The sequence below is a fragment of the Arachis ipaensis genome, chromosome B1, assembly GCF_059453495.1.
Source record: "Arachis ipaensis isolate K30076 ecotype BB chromosome B1, ASM5945349v1, whole genome shotgun sequence".
Lineage (NCBI taxonomy): Eukaryota > Viridiplantae > Streptophyta > Magnoliopsida > Fabales > Fabaceae > Arachis > Arachis ipaensis.
Genome location: NC_142436.1, coordinates 44,206,257 through 44,229,927, shown reverse-complemented (window position 1 = coordinate 44,229,927; position 23,671 = coordinate 44,206,257). Strand labels below are relative to the sequence as shown.

The 23,671-nt window shown below is 39.7% G+C and overlaps 2 non-coding genes across 2 annotated transcripts; one reads left to right on the top strand and one right to left on the bottom strand.

Annotated features, from left to right (window-relative positions):
* The first annotated feature begins 3,481 nt into the window (after window positions 1–3,481).
* On the top strand, window positions 3,482–3,588 carry LOC148576390 (small nucleolar RNA R71). The gene has a single exon (XR_015904326.1). It is a non-coding gene; the product is annotated as a small nucleolar RNA R71 (small nucleolar RNA).
* An 11,739-nt stretch (window positions 3,589–15,327) lies between these two features.
* On the bottom strand, window positions 15,328–15,435 carry LOC148576389 (small nucleolar RNA R71). The gene has a single exon (XR_015903352.1). It is a non-coding gene; the product is annotated as a small nucleolar RNA R71 (small nucleolar RNA).
* Window positions 15,436–23,671: the final 8,236 nt, after the last annotated feature.

Genomic DNA, 23,671 nt, shown 5'->3' with positions numbered 1-23,671 from the left:
GCCTCTTATCCGCATACCTTTCCCAGTCAGCTCATATAACACATATGTCATTCATAATTTGTTCGAGTTCATCATCATCAGGGCTCCTACTTACTCATGCTTGATAACCGAGTTCACAAAATGTGGTGATTTCAACTGAAGAGTCCTTGTTATAGCATTGGGGCTGAAATCCACCTCTCTCCCTCTTACGTAACTTTTGAAGATGGGGACCTTGGTTTTGTCTTCTCTGACCACGTTTGCATAGAACTCTTTGATGAGGTTTGCATTTATCTTCCCCTCCGGGTTCGTAAGCCTTTGCCAACCCCTTTGTTCAATCTTCTCTCGAATCTGTGGGCACTCATCCTCGTCAATTTGGAACGTTAACTCAGGCAGTATCTTCTTGAGCTTTATCCGTTCAAATTCGAGTTCATGGAACGCAGTTTTGAATCTCTTCTCATCGAAAGAAATCCTCTCTAATGGTTCCTTCCTCTTTTGCCTTTTGGAGCTTGATGATGCCATGAGTTTGAGTTTGATGTGTGAAGAGGGTGGAAGGTACGGATAGATGAGGAATTCGGTTGGTTAGGACACGGTGTGATGAAGGAAATTGGATGTAGAAGGTGTGAAGTGTGAGAAATGGCACTTTGGGTGTGAAGGGAAAGTACGGACTAGGATTCACTTATATAGGGAAGTGCGGAGGGAATGAGAGGTGTGGATTGCCGTGGTGGTTGTTTGATGGACGGTTGGGGTTTTGTGTGGAATAAGCACAAGGATTGCCAACTTTATGATGGGGTTGGTTCAGTTTCCAAGTTTGTTCTTCTTCCAATGTTGCATGGCAACCATTCCCAATGCATTCCCCCTTGAGACACGTGCGAAATATTCTTTCTTTTGTGTTATCCGAACCCTTCAATGCCCCATCAATGATCCTACAAAATAAAAAAATGATTAAAAACACACTTGTAGGAAGTGGCGGCAACATTTAAAGAATAACTACTTTTTAAAGTTTTTGTTTTAACTAACTAAGTGTCGTTCATTAGTGCAAACCAACTGACTAACTCAACATCCATGTGTGCAAAATTTCCAACACCAAACTTTGTTTGGTGCCGTGTGATGTAAAAGAAATGTTCAAGGCCTCTAAGAGTGACATGATATGGGTTGCATTGATGTTCTCTTAGTGTGCCTTGAACACCAAACTTGTTCTTCACTATATGTTGCACACAATGACTCATGCAAATGCATATCAAGTTGATTTGAAATTCATGAACCTTACATTATTAACTAATCTAAAAGCATATAAAACATGGGTTGCCTCCCATGAAGCGCTTCTTTAGCATCACTAGCTTGACGTTTTGCCTTTATCAAGGTGGTTGGTAATGTTTCAGATCTTCTCCTCTTGCAGTAGACCTATATCCATTGGCTTCATCAAGGATCTCCACATGTTCTAAGGAAAGAACTCTATTAATGGTGAAGACCTTAGGTAACTGAGATGGGATAGTGGGGAGATGAGGTGGAATATCTGGGAAGTAGGCTGAGATCACTTTATCCCCCGGAGAAAAGTCCTCTGTAGGGATCTTCTTGTTCCTCAACCTCCTTGGTGCCTTCTTCTTTGTCCCTTTTGATGTTGCCTTGCTCTTTGTGACCTCCTTTTCTAAGGAAATTTTGTTGCTGGTCTCATATGACTCTGGTGGTTTAGGTTCCTCCTTATTTTCCTTGAGCTGTGACAGCTGCTGAGTTCCTTGTTCATCAACTAAGGGGTTTCCCAGAGGTGTTGTTTGTGCTTCAGTGCTTGCTTCTTCCCTCGGTATCTCATTATGATCTTTGTTTGGTTCTTTGTTCTCTTGATCTGTTTCTTGTGAGAGTTTGAAGACATTGAAGCTGAGCTGTTCATCATGGATCCTCAAAATTAGCTCCCCTCGCTCCACATCTATGAGTGCTCTGGCTGTAGCTAGGAATGGTCTTCCTAATATGATTGGGTGAGTGTGACTTTCTTCTATGTCCAATATGACAAAGTCTGTGGGAAGGAAATATTTCTCAACCTTTATTAACACGTTTTCCACCACTCCTATTGCTTGTTTTTGAGTTTTGTCAGCCAGCCTGATGACTACATCTGTGGGCATTATCTCAATTATCTGCAGCCTCTTCATATGGGATAAAGGCATTAAGTTGATGCTTGCTCCCAAATCGCAGAGTGCTCTATCAAACCGTGTTTCTCCTATTGCACAGGGAATGTAAAAACTCCCTGGGTCCTTCCTTTTTATAGGCAACTATGGTTGAATGAGAGCACTGCATTCCTTATTCATCACTATTGTTTGTCCTCCCTTGAGTGAGCTTTTCCTGGTCAGCAGCTCCTTCATATACTTGATGTATGAGGGCATTTGTTGGAGGGCCTTGATGAATGGTATGTTTACATGGAGGGATGCAAATAGGTCAAGAAACCTAGAGTATATTCTCTTCTCTACAGCACCATTGAGTAGTTGGGGAAAAGGTGCATAGAGTTTCAGCAGCTCCTTCTGTGTCAGCTCCTTTTGTAAAGTTTTGGGGTTCTTGGCGATCTTTTTCCTGTTTCTCTACTGATGTCTCTCCAAGTTGTTCTAATGGCTTGTTTTGCTTTTCCTCAGTCTCCTTATTACTTGTAGCAACCATCTTGCAATCTTCCCATCTGACTTTCTTTGCTTCACCTCTCGGATTTTTCTCTGTGTCACTTGGAAAGCTATCAGTAGGTTTGGGAATCTTTTCAGATAAGTATCCCACTTGAAATTCTAGCCTCTTGATGGTGTCTCCCTGGTTCTTAATGCTAGCTCGCACCTCCTCTTTGAATACCTTATTATCTTGAATCTCTTTGCATATGTCCTCAAGCATAGTCTCAATTTTGGAGAGTCTATCTTCAGATGAGGGTGAGTTGAGAGTGGAGGGGTGAGTTTGGTTATTCTGGTTTTGGTATGGATGTGGAGAGGTGTTGTTAGGGTGGTGTTGATATGATCTTTGTGTGGAATGTTGGTGAGCCGTATGGTTGTTGGGGTTGTGACGTCTCTGATCTTGGTTTTGATCTTGTTGATTTCCCCACCCAAAGTTTGGGTGATTCCTCCATCCAGGGTTGTAGGTTTTGGAGTATGGATCATGGGTTTACCTGGGTGAGTTTCCAATGTAATTGGCTTGTTCTTGCTCCTCTTCTGCCTCAGCATTCACTCCCTCTTGGGTTGCTGATGAGGTGGTGATTGCTGCCACTTGGTTCCTCTCCATCTTCTTGGTGAGGTCAGCCAGCTGCTTGGTAATAAGCTTATTTTGGGCCAGCAGTGCATCCACGTTGTTTAGCTCCATCACTCCTCTAGTGTTGCCTCTTTCAGAAGCATAGAAGTAGTCATTCTCAGCTACAGTTTCAATGACATCTATGGCTTCTTCAATGGTCTTCTTATTGTTCAGAGATCCCACGGATGAATGGTCTACTGCCTTCTTTGATTCATAAGAAAGGCTTTCATAGAAAATATGTAGCTGCACCCATTCATTGAACATATCTGGTGGACACCTTCTTGTCAGGTCCTTAAACCTCTCCCATGCTTCATATAGAATCTCACCATCCTGCTGCCTGAATGTTTGCACCTCAGCTCTCAGCCTGTTAATCCGTTGAGGAGGATAGAATCTTCCCAAGAATTTGTTTACCACATCTTCCCAAGTTGCTAAACTCTCCTTTGGGAAGGATTCCAGCCATTTAGATACCTTGTCCTTGAGTGAGAAAGGGAACAGAAGTAGTCTATAGGTGTCAGGATGAACACCATTAGACTTCACAGTATCACATATCCTCAGGAAGGTGGTTAGATGTTGATTGGGGTCTTCTTGGACACTCCCTCCAAATGAACAGTTGTTCTGAACAAGGGTGATGAGTTGTGGCTTTAGTTCAAAGTTGTTGGCATGTATGGTTGGCCTTTGGATGCTACTCTCACAGTTTCCTGGGTTTGGGTTGATGTAAGAACCCAGAACTCTTCTCTCTTGCCCAGCATGATTTGCTAGACCCTCTCTGCCATGGTTGTGAGCCTCTTCTTCATGATGGTTCTCCATGTTTTCATCCATGTCTGGTTCAAAATATTCTTCCTCTTCCTCAGCACCAACTATTCTCTTTCCTCTTGCTTCCCTCCTTAATTTAAGGAAGGTCCTTTCAGGTTCAGAATCAAATGAAGTTGAAGCCCTGCTTCTTCTCCCTGTCATACAACCAATAAGGCACAAGCAAAGAGCTGGATGTAGAGACTATTCTTGTTAGAAATGCTGTTAGTGTTAGTGATGCAATATATCAAACAGTTAGTGGGTTAGTGGACTGAATCGTAAACACCTAAGAAAATAGGTAGTGGGAAGGGAAGAAAGTAACTGAACAGAAAGTAAATTACTCAAATGAACTTAAATCAAACAAAAGAAGAAGAAAAAAAAATGCTCAATCTAGTTATCCTCCAATTTAATCATTGTTGATACAAAATCAATCCCCGGCAACGGCGCCATAAACTTGATGCTCACGGAAACTTGTCTCTCAACAATTTTCCTTCGGCAAGTGTACCGAATTGTCGTCAAGTAAAAACTCACAATAGAGTGAGGTCGAATCCCACAGGGATTGATTGGTCAAGCAACTTTAATTAGAGGAATGTTCTAGTTGAGCGAAGCAGAATTTGGTTTGAGTGTTGCAGGAAATTAAATGGCGAGAAAGTAAATAGCAGAAAATGTAAATGCCGAAAGTAAAGAGCTGAAAGTAAATGGCAGAAGGTAAATCGCAAAATTTAAATGGGAAAGGGGAAGATGCTCATATAAGTAAATTTGCAGAAATTAAAGAGAATGGGTAAGATAGTAAGATCAGAGATGGGGATTCATTGGGCTTAGGAGATGTTGCATTCTCCGGATCAAGTTCATTTTCATCTCTTCCTCAATCAATGCATTCATTGATCTCCTTGGCAATCTTAACTGATCGAATTCCAATTTCTTGGCAATTCAATCTCTCAAATCTTGATCAATAGCCAATTCCTTGGTCAATTGCTCATGAGAAGAGATGAAGTATGGTCACTGATTATACCACATGCATTCCCAAATCAAGTGTTAGTAGGATTATAGTCACCATATCCAACAAACCCAATTTGATCCAACATGAGAAAGCATTTCTAGCATGATCTCTTCATTCCTCTTCCAAGGTTCAGAAGAGATCCAAGTATGAATAGCTTCTTTTCCAAGATAACTACCCAATTGGATGAAGATTGAAAGCTTTCTAGTAAAATCAAGAGAAAAGATAGAAGAAGAATAATGAAAACTAGTATTGATCTATCAAATTACAACAGAGCTCCCTAACCCAATGAAAGGGGTTTAGTTGTTCATAGCTCTGGAAATAGAAAACAAAGATGGAGAATACATCATGAAAATTAGAACTAGAAGTGCAGAGAAAGTAAATTATACAGAGAGTAGTTCCCAATTTCCAATCCCCCAAAAAGCTCTCTCTTCCTAATTCAAAACTACCCCTATATATCCTACTCTTCTGATCTTCTAGTTGGTTCTTCAAGTCTTGGATATGGGCCTTTGGATCTTGAGTTTGAAGCAGTTATCTTCTGCAGTGGGCTTAACTTTACTTGCAGAGAGAAAGTGTGAAGTAGGCAGGGTGTTTAGCTCAGGATGTTAGTGGCGTTAACGTTAAGTGAGAGTGTGGGTTCGAGAACGTTAGTGACAATCACCTTTTTCACTAACGTTCCTCACCCAGGGATGGTCCACATTAACTTCAACGTTAGTGGCACTAACGTGACCACTAACGTTGCCTCTTGGTCCTTCGCACACGTTATTGGGACTCACCTTTCCCAATAACGTTGAGAGTCTTCTCTTCCCCTTACGTTAAAGTCCACGTTAACTAGGTTAACGTGGCTCTTAACGTAAGCTTGCCAATCCTTCGAGAATGTTAGTGACACTTACCTTTGTCACTAACGTTCCAATGTGCCCCTACTTCCCACGTTAGAATCCACGTTAACTAGGTTAACGTGGCTTCTAACGTAGCAATGATAGCCATTTCCAACGTTAGTGACAAAGGTGAGTGTCACTAACGTTGGCTCATCCTTCCCTTATCCACGTTAGCTTCCACGTTAACTAAGTTAACGTGGGAGTTAACGTTGCTCACATTGGCTCATTCCAACGTTAGTGACAAAGGTGAGTGTCACTAACGTTGGCGATTCTTGCTCCCTCCACGTTAACTAAGTTAACGTGGGAGTTAATGTGGCTCATTGTGGCTTAGCTCAACGTTAGTGACAAAGGTAAGTGTCACTAACGTTGGCTTCTCTTTTGCTTCTCAACGTTAGAGTCCACGTTAACTAAGTTAACGTGGCTCTTAACGTAGCCAATTGTGAGCTTGGTCCAACGTTAGTGACAAAGGTAAGTGTCACTAACGTTGGCTTCATTTCTTTTTTCCATGTTAGAGTTCACGTTAACTTAGTTAACGTGACTCTTAACGTGGGCTATTATGGCTTCGAGGGCATTATTGGTGATTACTTTTCTCATTAACTTTGCAAGTTAGCTCCCATTCCACGTTAGAGGTCACGTTAGTTAGACTAACGTGGCTGCTAACGTGGTTCTTCCTTGCTTCCTTTGTCCTGAAATCAAGCAGTAAAGTGCATCAAAGCTCTAGTCCCAGTCATGGGAAATGCATCATCCAATTTGTCATTAAATTCATGCAAAATCTTCATGAAATCATTTAAAGTGCACAATGTATGCTTGAATCAAGATGTAAGTGAAATTCTACCCAAAACTTGCTTATTCCCTAAGAAAATGCATGAAACTACCCTAAAAACAATAAAGAAAAGGTCAGTGAAACTGGCCAAAATGCCCTGGCATCAACATCCAGTGTACTTGGTCAAGATTAAAACATAACAACCTATTGCTTCACACACAAATACTAACGGCTAACCCCATGCTTAGAGTGAAAATGAACATCTAATCACTTATAGAAATGAACATCCATCCTAGTTGATTACAAACCCGTGAAACAATGTCTAGAAGGACCGGCTACGTACCGGAAAAGTATACAGTAAAGCATGTAGAAATCAAGTACAACTTTATTAAACTATCTCGTAAATTACAGAATAACCATCAAATATACTCGTTATGCATTAAGTCTAAAAGAAATAAAAATAGTAAAGTGATTCGTTCTCAAAAATGGAAAACGGGTTCTTCCAGTTAATAACACATGGACTTTTGCAACAGCTGCCTTAAAACCTTGAAACTAACATGAACCCTTTAAACATAGAGATGAGAAAATAAACACTATCACAACCTTGTACAACCAATCCTAATTTCTGTTGAAGGAGCTTAATGTAAGACCCAAGACTTTTGAAAAGTTCTATTTTGAATCAATCTCAAATTATATATTTATTTATGGTTTTAATTTCAGAAATTATTTTTATTGAAAATAATTAAAGGCAATTAATTGGACTTGAAATAAATTAAGGTTTTTATCTAAACTCCATACCTATGGATTATTTTTCTATTTATGATTTAAAGTTCTGGAAATTCGAAAGTAATGAGGTTTGGCTATTTAAATTAGAATTTTGTCCAATTTTATAATTATTGAATTATTTTCTATATTTAAATTATAAAATTGGTAGTTATGGAATAATAAGAATTTTATATGATTTGATTTTAGATAATTTAATTTATATCATTTAATACTTTAAGTTAAAGATAAAGAGAAATTAATTATATTATCATGAATTTTTAATTAGAGTAATTTAATGAAAATCAATTAATATTTTTATACCACAAATAATATTTTAAAGTAATTTTAGAGATTAAATTAGTTTTTCAAATATTAATACTTTATGCTCCAATTTTATTAAAATTACCAAATTATCCCTATACCTAATTTTTACCAAAACCCTAAATCCCCAAAATATCACCCTAACCCTAATTTCCCCAAAAACCTAGCCACCTTATCTCCTCAGCCACCGAATCCCTTTTCTTCCCTAAACCCAGCAGTAAATTCAAGAAAAAAAAGAAACAATGCCCACATTAACACATGAACTCCAGCCAAACAAAAAGGGGAGAGAGGAGAGGGATCTGTGGAAGAAGGGGAGAGGAGTGAGGGCGACACCAGCGGGTGTCACTGCCGCCACACCGTCAGGTCGCACAGATAAGAGAGAGGGAGAGCTGAGGAAGGAGAAGAGAGAGAAGACCGCGTTGCTGCCTCACCGCCGCTCACCGCGCCGTGTTGCGTCGCTGTACAGCCGTGTCGAAGAAGGAGAGGCATCGCTGTTTTGAACCCGCATCGCCGTCACTATCGACTGTGTCAGCTGAGGGAGAGTGAGAGAGGAACGAGAGAGCCCACGATGGAGAAAGTGGAGATGCCGCAACTGTACCAGACGCCGTCAAGCCCGCCGAGCAGAAGCCATTCACCACTGCCAGACCTCCGTCGCCAGCGATTCGCTGCCGCTGAAGCTCATCACTGCTACTGTGACACCGCCGCGGAGAGAGGGAGTGATGTGATTAAAGAGAGGAGGAGGAAGGAGACCCATGCGCCGTCGGAGACAGTGTCACCCAGTCGCCACCGTTCATGCCTTGCCGTTGCCAGGGTTGCCACCGCCGCGTCTCACCGCCAAAGAGAAGCCTTGCCTACGCTGTTGCCGAACAGGGCCAGATTTACCGGTAACCCTGTTTCTTGCTTTCTTGAAACCTGTTCCACTTCTATTCTGTTCCACTATTTTAATTATTGTTGGTGTCTCTACTGCCTTAATCACTCAGATTAATGCTACCGCCGCCATTGGCTTGCCATTTCTGCTCGGCTGTGCCCTTATTCGCCATTCTGATTGTTGAAAGGAAATGTTGTCGAAGCTATAACTTCTCCGTTCCCCCATTCTCTTGTTTCTTTTCTGGTAAGACAAATTCTGTTGTACTTTATCTTGCCATCATACTCCATTTCGACTCTGTTTTATTAGTACGTAATGTTCCTCTTTGCCTTGCTTGGTTGTGCTTATTCTGTCTGTTACCTAGAGCTGCCGTGTTTGCGGTTATTACTTTTGCTTGCTGTTCTTCTCCGCTAGCAGAGGGTGTTTGGAATACAAATCATGATGTAGCTGCTGCAGAATAAGGTGAAAAGAGGGTTTATCGCGTTAAAATTGCTGCGGGTTTGATTCTTTGAGGTAGGGTTTTTCTTAAAATCTATTTTACATTATAGAGTTGTTATAAATAGATATTGATGCAAAAAGATATACTTCTGTGATTATATTTGTCTTGTGGATGTGATGGTTTGTTAAACTGAATTATTGATTGCTTGGTTGCGTGAACGATGTATGGTTGTTGATAAGAAATCGGTTTGAAATATTATTTACTTGATTATTATGAAAAGTGAATTTTCTTGGTTTGGAGTTTACTTGGTAATATAAATGAATCGATTTTGAGAATAATTTGAGATATGAAAATAATTTGAGAATAATTATTTTCAAATCAAACCAATTCAATTAACAAAACTCTTTTTAAAATCAAACCAGCTCAAATAATTTGAGATATGAAAATAATTTGATTCTGGGTGCGGTTTGATTTTGAGTTGGTCTGATTTTATAAATGATTTAGTATTTGAGCTGGTTTGATTTTAAAAAGAGTTTTGTTAATTGAATTGGTTTGATTTGAAAATAATTTGATATTAGAACTGTTTCAATTTTGGAAAAATGTTTAAGATTTGGAAATGGATGAGAAATGTTTGGATGGGACCCAAAAAGGGTGGCAGTGTCCGAGTTTTAGAGGAGATGCTGATGAAATTTTATAAAATTGGAAGTTTTATTTGAAGAAATTAATTAAAAAGATTTGTTTTTAAACATTATATGTTTTAAGATTGATTTATTTATCAAAGAAAGAATTATGTTCTGAAATGGGATTGTTAATGGACGGAATAGAAAGAAGGATGATGAGGATTTCATTGAAATATGGTTTTTGAATGAATTTGGAAATGAGATTTGGATTGACGAATGATTATGATGTTGAGAATGTTGAGAATGTTGAGATATGAACTTTGAATTATTCACATGGCTTATGATCTTTGAATTATCTGAGATACGAGGTTCCCTGGATAAAGTACCATGGCTTGCCACCACGTGTACCAGGTTGAAAACTCGATATTCTGTTGACCCTACGACGTAAGTGTGACCGAGCACTATATAAATTCCCGGGAATGTAACCCCCATTGAGCAATATTGATTATTTGAGAAAAATCTATGCATAGACTCTTGGGGATGCACGTCGAGGGACACTCTAAGTTCAATTCAGACTTGTCGGGTTGGCTGGATAATCGACTGATAAGCCTCATCAGCCATAGGACAGGCATGCATCATATGCATTTGTATGCTTTACTTGGGTTTGAACTTGTTTTGGTTTGCCTAATTGCTAAACTGTTCTTAACTGCTACTTGAACTATTTGCTGTAACTGCTACCTAAACATGTGCTTTCCTTGTTTGTATTGCATGTGTTTGTCCTGGCGTGCTACATTTGAGAATGAACTTTGATGCTGAATTAATGATTGTGTTGTTTGATTGCGTGGTTGATTTCTGATTGAGATTTTCTTATAAGAAAGGAACGGTTTTGGATTTCTAAAAGATTAAACATTGTTTCTTTAAAAAGGTTTTGAACGATTTCATATTGGTTTTTAAAAGATTCATAAGGCAATAATAATCACTGAGCTTGAAAATAGTTTTCTTATTAAATATCTTCTTATGACAACTTTGAAACTTCGTGGTGAGACCGTGTGGTTAGGTTCTCACCCCCTACAGCTTTACCTTTTCAGGAATCGGGTGAAGAAGCGTTAAGAAGAGTTATACTGCGTTTGGTTTATATGTTGTTGTATTAATTAGATTATTTTCTTTCCTCGTCTTTGTTTTTACAATTTTGTAAGAGGTATAGGATTTGTATGTTTTATATATATTATATTATAAGATAATATGTAAGAAGTCTTGTATATGAATCTATGCTTGCTTATTTTTTTTTAAGATAAAATATTTATTTCTGGTTTTTAAAGAAATCAACAATACGGTGTTGAGTCACAGGCTCCTATTTTAATATTAAGTTTATAAAGTAGTCGTAATACTTCTTGCTATCAGAGTGGCGCAGTCGGAAGCGTGACATTCTAGTAGTGAGGGTGTTACACTTAACAAAGACATGAAACCACCGGCTTGTTCGGGAACATTCAGGCCAGCAACAGCACCATGGTTTACATCTTGAACTAAACATCCTATACTTTACTATAATGAACATCCAGTGTACTTGGTCAAGATTAAAACATAACAACCTATTGCTGCACACACAAATACTAACGGCTAACCATCCATGCTTAGAGTGAAAATGAACATCTGATCACTTATAGAAATGAACATCCATCCTAGATGATTACAAAGCCGTGAAAACAATGTCTAGAACGAACGGCTACGTACCGGAAAAGTATACAGTAAAGCATGTAGAAATCAAGTACAACTTTATTAAACTATCTCGTAAATTATAGAATAACCATCAAATATACTCGTTATGCATTAAGTCTAAAAGAAATAAAAATAGTAAAGTGATTCGTTTTCACAAATAGAAAAAGGGTTCTTGCAGTTAATAACATATAGACTTTTGCAACAGCTGCCTTAAAATCTTGAAACTAACATGAACCCTTTAAACATAGAGATGAGAAAATAAACACTATTACAACCTTGTACAACCAATCCTAATTTCTGTTGAAGGAGCTTAACAAAGACATGAAACCACCTGCTTGTTTGGGAACATTTAGGCCAGCAACAGCACCATGGTTTACATCTTGAGATGCGTGCGGACGAACCACCTGCCAAAAAAAAGAAAAAGTCCAACAGTTATGTTCTTTGATAATACTATACTAAATAAACATACAAAGTTGAGATTAAGCCAAACATGTACCGAGGATGAATTATTGTGTTTTCTCCGAGTTGAATTCTTGAAGGACTTCTCAAGGGCAGCGCCGAGCCTCTTACTCTTTGGCCTGCCCTTTGTGGTGACCTTCGATGGGCCTTGGATGTCATCAACACCGACATCGTTCGAACTCTGTGAGCCAATGTTGGTGTGGGTCTCTGACACGCTCTCGGACCTCTTCTTGGCACGGTGCGCCGCAAACTTGGCCCTTGTTTCTTCCAAAGCAACATGCAGCAATGTTGTTTCGTCATCGTCACCGACGAACTCTTGAGCAACATTATAGAAGTGTGCACACAGTCTCCTAAATGCAACATGACTCTCATCCGACCGACTGACATCATGGCTACTTTTGACATACGTATTCTTGCGCTTATTTTCTTGCTCCATCGAGGGAGAACATAACAGGAAGGTACTTTGTACACTTTATAATAATGAAAAACTTTAAGACATTGACAGCACAACACACCTGATCTCTCAAAAAGATTGCACTCACAACGAACCTCTTGTGTGGAACGGTCAAAGTGAACATCGTACGGAACGCATAGAATAGTATCGTTGACTAGTTTCTCTTTTTCCACCTTCACGCAGACCAATGGACCCTGTTCATCAACTACAGAAACTTTGCAGTCAGCCTTCTTTACAAACTTAGTTTGAACATCCTTAAACATGCTCGTGGTATACTCTTGCTAAAACTATTTCTCCATAGGCGAGCTCGTTGCACAAGGGATAACCCCCCTCGAGTCTGTAGCATCATCCTCCAATTCCCTCTACTCCTTGACTCCAAACACATTGTCATATTCATGAACAAATTGAACCAAGTTAGTTTTACTGTGTAAGTATCCACCGTAGAATGCGTGCATTCTCTCACTCCTTTGTGTACTCCTCATTGCTGCCCAAAATTCACCCTTGAAATATATGGGGACCCACATGCGTCGATCATCATACAGGTCTACAGAAAATAAAGAATCCCAATTTTTTAGCAAAGAAACCTTACACCAAACTTATTAATACAAATAAGAAAAATCTAGATACCAAATAATTGTCTATTAAAGCGTGTGAATTAATCATTTACTAACAGACCTAACAGCCATGTGTTGTTATGTAACTTGTACTCATCTATAAATTCTGCCCAGTTATCCTCAAATGACTCCTCAGTCCGAGAGTTCCACACGATGTCAATGAGGTCATCATACAAAGCTTTGTACCGGCGGTAATGATAAACCATTATTTTATGATTTATATTGTGTTTAATTGTATGGTTTTATCAAATCTTTACCCACTTATTCATATGATTAGCATGTATTTACAATTCCTTCCCAAAATCACTCCATGGTTGAAAACTTGCTTCCTAGAGACTTTTAATTACGTATTTTAATTCTCCTTTATCCCATTCGATGCCGTGATCCATGTTATAAGTGTTTCAGACTTCATAGGGCATGAATGACATGGAAATTAGAGAGGAGGCTTACAAAAATGGAAGGAACACAAGAAACTAAGGAGATGACCAGCGAGCAATGACGCGAGCGCATGGCCCACGTGAACGCGCGAAATGGAGAATTCGCAGCGACGCGAACGCGTGCCTGACGCAAAGGCGTGGATTGGAGTCTGCACGAATGACGCGAACGTGTGAACCACGCGAACGCGTGACATGGAAAATCACTGAATGACGCGAACGCGTGGACGATGCGTATGCGTGACCTGTGAGATCTGCAAAAATAACAAAATACGCTGGGGGCAATTTTAGGCCGCATTTTGACCCAGTTTTCGGCCCAAAAACACAGACTAAACCTAGGGAACATGCTAAGACTCAACACGTATCCACACACATTCAGATTCATCACATTAGGATTACGTCAGTTTTAGATCTGAGATTTTAGATTTGCATTACATTGATAGTTTATGATTTTGCTTGGATTTTTGGATGCTGAGAGTCATTACCTCTGTTGAAGACATTACTTTAGTTTGTTTCCTTATTTCCTTACTTTTAATTAGTTACTCATTGACTCTGTTCAGATAATTATGTTGCATTTTGAATTTATTAATATATAGAGTTATTTTTATTTTAATTAATTTTAATTCTCTATTTTATTTTATTTAATTATGTTTTCTCATATTTTTATGATTATTAATTTCATGTCAATGGAGTAGAATTTCTACTTGACATGGGGGTTGATTAAGAGGAGATACTTGAGTTGGAATGCTCAAGTGCTTGGTTGAATTGGACGTTGTTAGCTAATTCCATACCTACTAACACTAGACCTCCCTAAGGGGGAGAACTAGGATTTGAGGCTAAGAGTTAGTTTAATCACCATACCTTTCCTTATTTAGTAAGGGGTAACCGAGTGAGAACAACACCCTTTTACAATACACTTGAGAAGATCCCAACAAGGATAAAAATTCCAATTAATTATTCCCCCAGTCAAGGCCTTTTATTTAGAGTATCAATAATTATTCTTAGTTTATTTTTATTTCTTTAATTTCTAATCATTTCAATTACTCGTTATCAAAACTTAATTTTTCTGAAAACCCCTAGTTAATAAAATAGATCTCTTTCCTGCAACTCGTTGGGAGACGACCTGTGACTCATACTCCCAGTATTTTATTTCTAAAATTTGTGACAACCCTTTTTAAATTGGAGAGACAGATCTTAGCCGATTAAGAGCTATACGTGCAACGCTGTCCTCTTAATTGAAATCTCTAAATTGGTTAACTTCTGACACGCATCAATTTTTGGCGCCGTTGCTGGGGAGTTGGAATAGTGTGCTAAATTATTAATTAGTGTATATATTTTATTTTTATTTGCATATTTTATTTTTATTTCTGTTACCATGAGCTACATGTCTTTCTCATTGAATGACGCGTTCATTGCCTGATCCGAGTTTAGTCCCATTTGATCCTGAAATTGAAAGAACTCTTTCACATATTAGACGAACTCGACGTCGGTTAGTCTCTGAGGGTGGTGAAGTGATTATTATCAATTCACCAGTCTCATCTGAGGGCAAATCTGAACCGCCATCTGAGATCGAGACAAGCTCATTTACTACTGATCCAATTGATTTATGTGCAGGAAATATGGCAGCACCTAGGAGAATTGCTCTCCAGGAGGCAGGAGCCCCAGATTTTACACTGCAGCCGTATCAAGTACATCACCCGACTGCAGCTGCAGATTTTGAACTAAAAACCGCACTGATCAACTTGATGCCTAAGTTTCATGGCTTACCTGCTTAAGAGCCTATCAAGCACCTTAGGGATTTCCAGACAGCCTGTTCTACTGTTAGGCATCATGGTGCAGATGAAACTTCTATTCTGTTAACCGCTTTCCCATTTTCTCTTGAGGAAAAGGCAAGGGAGTGGTACTACTCTCAACCTGAAGAAACTATTACCAACTGGTATACACTCAGGAGAGAATTTTTGGAAAAATACTTCACAGCTGAAGTCACAAATAGACTGAAAAAAGAGATCTCTTGCATTGTTCAAGGTGAATCAGAGACTCTCTATGAATATTGGGAGCGCTTCAATAATCTCCTAGACGCATGTCCCCATCACATGATTGGTAAACTAGTATTGATCAGCTACTTCACTCAAGGCATGAACCCCCAGGATAAGACTATATTGGAAGGTGCCAGTAATGGTTCTGTGAAAAAGTACAAAACCGCAGATGAAGCATGGCAACTGATCAGCGACGTAGCTAAGTCTACTAGGAATCACAGACAGAGGCGCAACCATCCCAAGGCTGTTGCAGAGATTTTCTCTAGCAAAGAGACTACTGCTCTCACCCAGAGTAAATGTGAAATGACCAACCTACTGAAGCAGATGCAGTTAAATCAACAACAGGCACAACAAGCTCAACCTTCACCACAACAAAGCCAACAGTTAGTTCCACAAAGAGTATGCAGAATTTGTGCTGACTATAGTCATTATACTGATGAATGTCCGTAGCTCTAGGAAGACAACACTGTGGCAGCCACTCACAACTTCTATGATCGTCCGAATCAAGGATACAATCAACAAGGTGGCAACTACAACCAAGGTGGCAACAATAACCATGGATGGCAGGACAACTCCAACCAAGGCTGGAGAGATAATTCTAACCATGGCTGGAGGGATAACTTTAACAGAGGAGGCAGAGACAATAATGGAAACCAGAGGTGGAATAACAATAACAACAACAGACAGCAGAATCAGAACCAACCTTACAGAGCACCTCACCTAAGACAATCACAAGGACCCCAGCAAACCCAACAACAAGTTTCTCAGACTGCTTATTCTAATTCTTCATCAAATGACGAGATGCTCCGTTCTCTTGCACAAGAACAAGACATGCAGGCGCAGCTGAACTCTAGTCTGAATGGCTTGACTGCCACTTTACAAGCTCTTGCTTCCTGGATGGATTCATCACTTAATTCCACACATCAACCTTCAAGCTCTAATGGAATTCCTTCTCAACCACTGCCTAATCCCAAAGGTGGCATCAACGCCATCATTTTGAGGTCCGGAACCACATTACAGGAGAGGAACCATGAGGAGCCAAAACCACCAGAAAACATGCCAGTAGAGGATGTGGTGGAAGTGGAAGATGCTGAAGAAGAAGAGGACGTACAAGATATAGTTGAAGAAGAAGAAGCTCAACCACAGAATGAAGGCCCAAGGGATGCTGAAGCTACAAATCGCGCCCCTCCTATTCCATTTCCACAACTTGCAAGGAATCCCAGAAAACAGATGGAACTTGACCCCAAAATGGTTGAAATATTCAAAAAGGTCGAGGTAACTGTTCTCTTTTTTTATGTTATTCAATAGGTACCTAAATACGCAAAGTTTCTAAAGGATTTGTGCATACATAAAGATAAAATTAATGAATTAGAAACTATTCCTTTAGGTAGTTCTATATCTGCTTTAATGGAAAATATACCTAAAAAATGTAGTGATCCAAGTCCATCTATGGTTAACTGTACCATTGGAGGTGTAAATTTTTCTAACTGCATGTGTGATTTAGGAGCATGTGTTAGTATAATGCCTTTGTCTATATATGATACCTTGAGGCTCCCTCCCTTAAAAAGGTCGGCAGCTCATTTTGTGTTAGCAGATAAAAGCATCATTACAGTAGTTGGAATTGCTGAAGATGTACTAGTGAGCATTAAGGGGCTTACATTTCCCATTGATTTCTACATCCTGGAAATGCCCCCTAATGACTCAGGAAGACCATCATCAATCCTTCTTGGAAGACCATTCCTGAAGACTTCAAAGTTCAAGCTGGATGCATTCTCAGGAACTTACTCCTTTGAGATAGATAGCAGAACAGTGAGTTTCAGTTTAAATGAAGCTATGAAGCATCCTCCGGAAGATCATTCTATCTTCCAATGCGACATTATTGATGAAACTGTAGCTGAAGTTCACCAGGAAGAATTATAAGAGAAGTACATAGAGCAAGGTCCAAGTGTGGGGACACTTTATGAAAACAATGAGAAGACTTTACCATTATCACCAGCCCCAGATGATCTAGAGCCTAGCTATGAGCAGAAATTAGAATTAAACCCCCTTCCTCCACACCTCAAGTATGCTTACCTTGAGGACAAGCAGAAGTTCCCAGTCATCATTGCAAAAGAAATCACTTCTCAACAGGAAGAACAACTACTCAGTGTGCTGAGAAAACATAAGAAAGCAATTGTATGGAGCTTGGTGGATATAGTAGGCATTAGCCCTCAAGTTTGTGAACACAGAATATTCTTAGAAGAGGGAGCAAAGCCTGTCTGTCAACCTCAAAGAAGATTGAATCTCACCATCTTAGAAGTTGTCAAGAAAGAAGTAACCAGACTACTTGAAGCAGATATCATTTACCCCATCTCAGACAGTAAATGGGTCAGTCTAGTACAAGTGGTACCCAAGAAATCTGGAGTCACAACAATAAGAAATGAGCACGGAGAGTACCTGACAACTAGAGTGCAGAATTCATGGAGAGTTTGCATTGACTATAGGCGTCTCAACCAAGCCACTCGCAAGGATCATTACCCCTTGCCATTCATTGATCAAATGCTTGATCGCCTGTCAGGTAAATCCCATTACTGCTTTTTAGATGGTTATACAGGCTACTTTCAAATTCATATAGCTCCTGAAGATCAGGAAAAGACCACTTTCCAAAGATGTATGATGAGTCTTTTCTCTGATCTTATTAAGAACTGTATGGAGATTTTTATAGATGATTTCAGCATATATGGTGATTCATTTAGCCTTTGCTTGGATAGTTTATCTAGAGTGTTAGACAGATGTGTTAATACAAACCTTGTATTAAATTTTGAAAAATGTCACTTTATGGTCAAACAAGAAATTGTACTAGGACATGTTGTGTCTAATACTGGCATTTCTGTAGATCCAGCAAAGGTGGATGTTATTTCTAGTTTACCTTACCCCTCCTCCATGAGGAAAGTCCGTTCGTTCCTTGGCCACGCAGGTTTTTACAGGAGATTCATTAAGGACTTCAGTAAGGTAGCATTACCTTTATCCAGATTGCTGCAGAAGGAAATTGAGTTCGAGTTCAGTGAGGATTGTATGCAGGCATTTGATAAGCTGAAGACCGCCCTGACTCAAGATCCAATTGTGAGAGGACCAGACTGGAGCCAGCCATTTGAAATTATGTGTGATGCTTCCAACCATGCAGTAGGAGCAGCACTGGCTCAGCGCGAAGGTAAGGACCCTTTTGTAATTGCTTATGCATCTAAGACTTTAGATGCTGCTCAGTCTAATTATACTACTACTGAAAAAGAGCTTCTTACTATTGTTTTTGCTCTGGATAAATTCTGAGCCTATTTACTTGGTACTAAGGTAGTAGTATACTCAAACCATGCAGCTCTAAAATATTTATTAGCTAAAAAAGAGTCCAAACCAAGGCTAATACGTTGGATACTGCTGCTACAAGAATTTGATTAGAAATTAAGGACAGGAGTGATAACCAGAATTTAGTGGCAGACCACTTGAGTCGCCTTGAGCACATTAAGGATGACTCCACTCCTATAAATGATAATTTCCCATTTGATAACTTACAAGCAGTATCTGAAGTAGTTCCTTGGTATGTACCTGTAGCTAATTATCTAGTTAGCCACACTTTTCCTCTAAATTTTACTAAGCGCCAGAGAGACAAGCTGAAAAGTGAGTCCAAATATTATATATGGGATGATCCATATTTATGGAGGTGTGGTGCTGACCAGGTAATTAGATGGTGTGTGCCTCAATCAGAATTCCAGTCCATTTTAGAGGCCTGCCACTCATCTGAGAGTGGAGGACATTTTGGCCCTCAAAGAACAGCTAGAAAAATTCTAGACTATGGATTCTGGTGGTCTACTCTTTTTAAAGATGCTGCTGAATTTTGTAAATCTTGTTCCCCATGCCAAAGGTTTGGTAATATATCCAAGAGGGATGAGATGCCTCAACAGATTATGCTTTTCTGTGAAATTTTTTATGTTTGGGACATTGACTTCATGTGTCCATTTCCAAATTCTAACGGTTACTCTTATATACTGTTAGCCGTAGATTATGTTTCTAAATGGGTGGAAGCAATTCCTACCCGCACTGATGATGCTAACACTGTTGTTTCCTTTGTTAATTAGAAACCATATTATCTGTCGTTTTGGATCACCACGAGCAATCGTGAGCGATCAAGGCACCCATTTTTATAATAGGAGACTAACAGGATTACTGAAAAAGCATGGGATAATTCACAAAGTAGCAACAGCTTATCATCCCCAGACCAATGGGCAAGCAGAAGTCTCTAACAGAGAGATTAAACATATTCTGGAGAAGATAGTAAAACCTTATAGGAAGGACTGGAGTGCCAGGCTACAAGATGCACTCTGGGCATATAGAACAGTGTACAAGACACCCATTGGGATGAGCCCCTTCCGCTTGGTATATGGAAAGGCTTGCCACCTCCCCGTAGAGGTGGAACACAAGGCTTTCTGAGCTGTAAGAGAGTGCAACATGAATCTTACAAAAGCTGGTGCTGAAAGAAAGCTGTAACTAGCAGAACTAGAGAACATCCGCCTAGAAGCATATGACAACTCCAGGCGTTACAAGGAGAAAATGAAGGCTGTCCATGACAAGCACATTAAAAGGAGAGAATTCAGACTAGGGGAGTTAATTCTACTATATAACTCCAGACTGAGGCTCATGCCGGGTAAACTGAGATCAAGATGGGAAGGTCCATACAGAGTAGAAAAGGTAGAGCCATACGGAGTTTTCCACCTGTGTCATCCTACTAACTCCAAATTTCTAAAGGTCAATGGACATCGCCTAAAGCTTTATCATGGTGAGAAGATGAAGAATCAAAAGGAACTAGATATTTTTCTCTTGGAAGACCCACCAAGGGAAGCAGAATGAGCCTAAAGAGCGTCCAACTTAAGGACGTAAAAGTAAAGTGCTAGGTGAGAAACAACCCACCATGGTATGATCGTTCTGTTTCAGTCTCAGTTTCATGTTTACTTTATTTTTATGATGTTAATGACTCTTCTATTCATCCCTGTATATAGCTACATATAGTTTGCATGAGCATTATGCATATTATTTAAAAAAAAAAAAAAGCACGCACGCGACGCGTCCGCGTCACCAGTGCGTTTTGAAGAAAAGGGAATTGGACAGAGAGTCACGCGAAAGCGTGGCTGGAGGCGTGCCTTAGACACAAACATGCCCACGCGTCCGCATCACCCACGCGAATGCGTGCCCTTAACAATCGACATAAAAGAGGTGTATGGCAGCAAGTTATGATGGAGTGGGGCTAGAGTGATGCTAGAAGCACCAGCCCTGTCGCGCGAACGCGTGCCCTACGCGTCCGCGTCGACCTCCAAACATGGCCATCCACGCAATCGCGTCAACCACGCGATCGCGTCACCCAAATATTTTGGCAAAATGAGTTTGAGACAGAGAGTTGCGCGAACGCGTCGCTGCCCTCGCGCCATTCGCACAAATCAAGTCACGCGACCGCGTGACCTACGCGTTCGCGTCACTAGAAAAAAATCACACACCACGCGACCGCGTGACCCACGCGTCCGCGTTACGTGCGGCGCACAGAATATCCAGATCAGCCAAAATATCTTATCTTTTCTTCCCCAAATCCTAATTTTTCTTATCCCTTCTTACTTCCTTCTTCTCTCTTCTTCCTTCTCTACTCTTTCTCACTTTTACTCTCCCCTTTTCTTTTCTTTTAACACCCATTATCAAGGTTTATTCTTCTTCCTTCTTTACTTTTCCATTATTATTCTTATTTTTATTATGTTTTCTTCTTCTTTTTCTTTTTACTTTCTTTATCTATATTTTCTTTTTCTTTTTCTTTCTTTCTTTTTATTCCTTTTAATTGGTGTTGAAATTTTATCTAGGTCTTTATTTTCTATATTTTTCTTGTGGATTATCATGGATTTGTTTGACAATTAATATTACCTTTTAAAGGGTTACTTGCATGTTCTATTTTATATTTTCAAAAACATATTTACCATGCATGCTATGTGTTTGAGAAAAAGTCCGTATAGCATCATGCACTACCTTTATGTTATCCTACTACTTTAATGTCTGTTTTTCACAAAACCTCTTTTATATTTTATTAATTTAATTTAATTATCAATACAAACAGGTTATTAGTTTGAAAGACTTAGTAATCTAACTTGGACATTGAATGCTTGATCTATGCTACTCATGCCTTTGCCGACATGCCAATAAACATCTTGCATTTAATTGCCATCACATGCACTTGCTATGTTTCCTTTGATGAACTTTTCACATGTAGTCTAGACCATGTGTTAACGACATGCTTCCTTATCATGCATTGATTACCTCTCATAATATTTGCTTCCTTGCTCGAACCCTTCGCTTTACATATTACTTTCTCTTTCCTTTTTCAGGATGGCCACCAAGAAAGGCAAAGAGAAAGCTACTCCCAAACCACCAGCAAGGAAAGGAACAAAAAGAGCATTAGTGGCAGAGCCATCTTCAACAGCAGTAAAGCCCTCAACAAAAAGAATCAAGAGGATCATCAAGGTCGATGAAAAAGAAAAAGCCTTCCCAGCAAAGGACACTGTGCGGTTTCCTAACCGCTACTGTGAGCAGATGTTCCCCATCCTGGCAGCAAGGAATTATAACAATGAATACCTTTTCATCCTCCCGACCCGCATTGCTAAATTTGTTGAGCCACAAATTGAACGAAGACAATGGGGATTCCTACAAAGACAGTCACGGCAGGTTAATCTCTCATGGGTAGTAGAATTCTACTCCAACTTTCACGTGCCAACTATGCAGTCTGTCTATGTCCGTCAGAAGCAAGTCCCCATAACTGAAGAGGCCATTCAACAAGCTTTAGATCTTCCCCCTGCTCCAGAAAGATTGGACACATTCCAAGAAGCCTCACTCAAGCGCCAGACATACCAATTTGACTAGGACACCGTTCTCAGAGTTATAGCACAACCTGGCAACAGATGGATCTATGGATACCATCGTTCCCGACTTAAGGGCATATCGGCTTCAGCACTTACCTTGGAGGCTCGAGTATGGGCACATATCATGTCCCATTATGTCTTTCCGAGCACTCACGAGTCCTCCTTCACTGCAGACATGGCTGTCTTACTCTAGTGTATCCTTACAGACCAGCACCTTAACTTACCAAGACACATCCGGAATGCAATGGGACACGTACAAATTGCGAGCAACTTACCTTTTCCCGCCTTGGTTTCAGATCTTGTCTCGACAGCCGGAGTCTCCTACAGAGCTGGGGACACCAAAGCCCTACTTCCACGGGATGATCAGTACGTCCCTAACGGAAAATATATCAGACCGCCAGCAGCCACTACAAGCCAGCCTACAGAACCGGCTGAAGACATTCCTCCTTCAATACCACAAGCACCTACAACAAACCAACAGCTCCATCAGATACTTGAAAGGTTGGATCGGCAGGAACACAAAGCAAAGTTAAGAGAGCGCCGTAACAAGCGCCGATTCACATACCTCAAGGAGCTACTTATGGAAAACTACAAAGACCCAGACACCCCGGACTCCACTTCATTTATCAGCACAGGGAGCCATAAAGGTCCCGATGGTGGAGATGCTGCTACCAACCCCCCTTTGTTTCTAATAGATGGCACCGAGGATGGTGCAAAGCCTTAAGTGTGGGGAGGTCGGTCAGTACCTGACTTCCGGAGGTAATTTCTTTTCCTTAAAACACCAATAAAATAGGATATTTAGTTAATTTTTCTTTTGTTTAGGATAGAATAGATTGCATAGTAATAGGTTAATTGCATGCATGTTCTACTTGATTGAAAATAATAAGTTTCTTCTAAGACCCTATTTTTTGAAAAATTTCACTAATTTAAATCAAATTTTTTGTGTTAAATTTGTTTGAAGTTGTATTTGGAACATAGTTTAAAAAGCTAAGAACATACAACTTGTGAGATTTGAGCTTAATTACATGGTTACATTATTTAACCATAAATATTTTATTCTTGTGTGTTTACTTCTCTATGATTGTAATCTTATTTTGTTTCATCTTATATGTCCAATATTTAATATGTTATATGCATGTGTATGATTGAGGCCATTATTTGTTTAGCTCACTTATCCCAAATAAGCCTACCCTTCAAATTACCTTTGTCAGCCACTTTGAGCCTTTTAATCCCATTTGTTCTATATTTTACCACATTACTAGCCTTAAGCGGAAAAATAATTAAATATCCCAATTGAATCTTTGGTTAGCTTAAGATAGAAATTGTGTATCAATTAAGTATGGGAAAATTGTGGGAACATGGGTTAATCAGGGAATGTG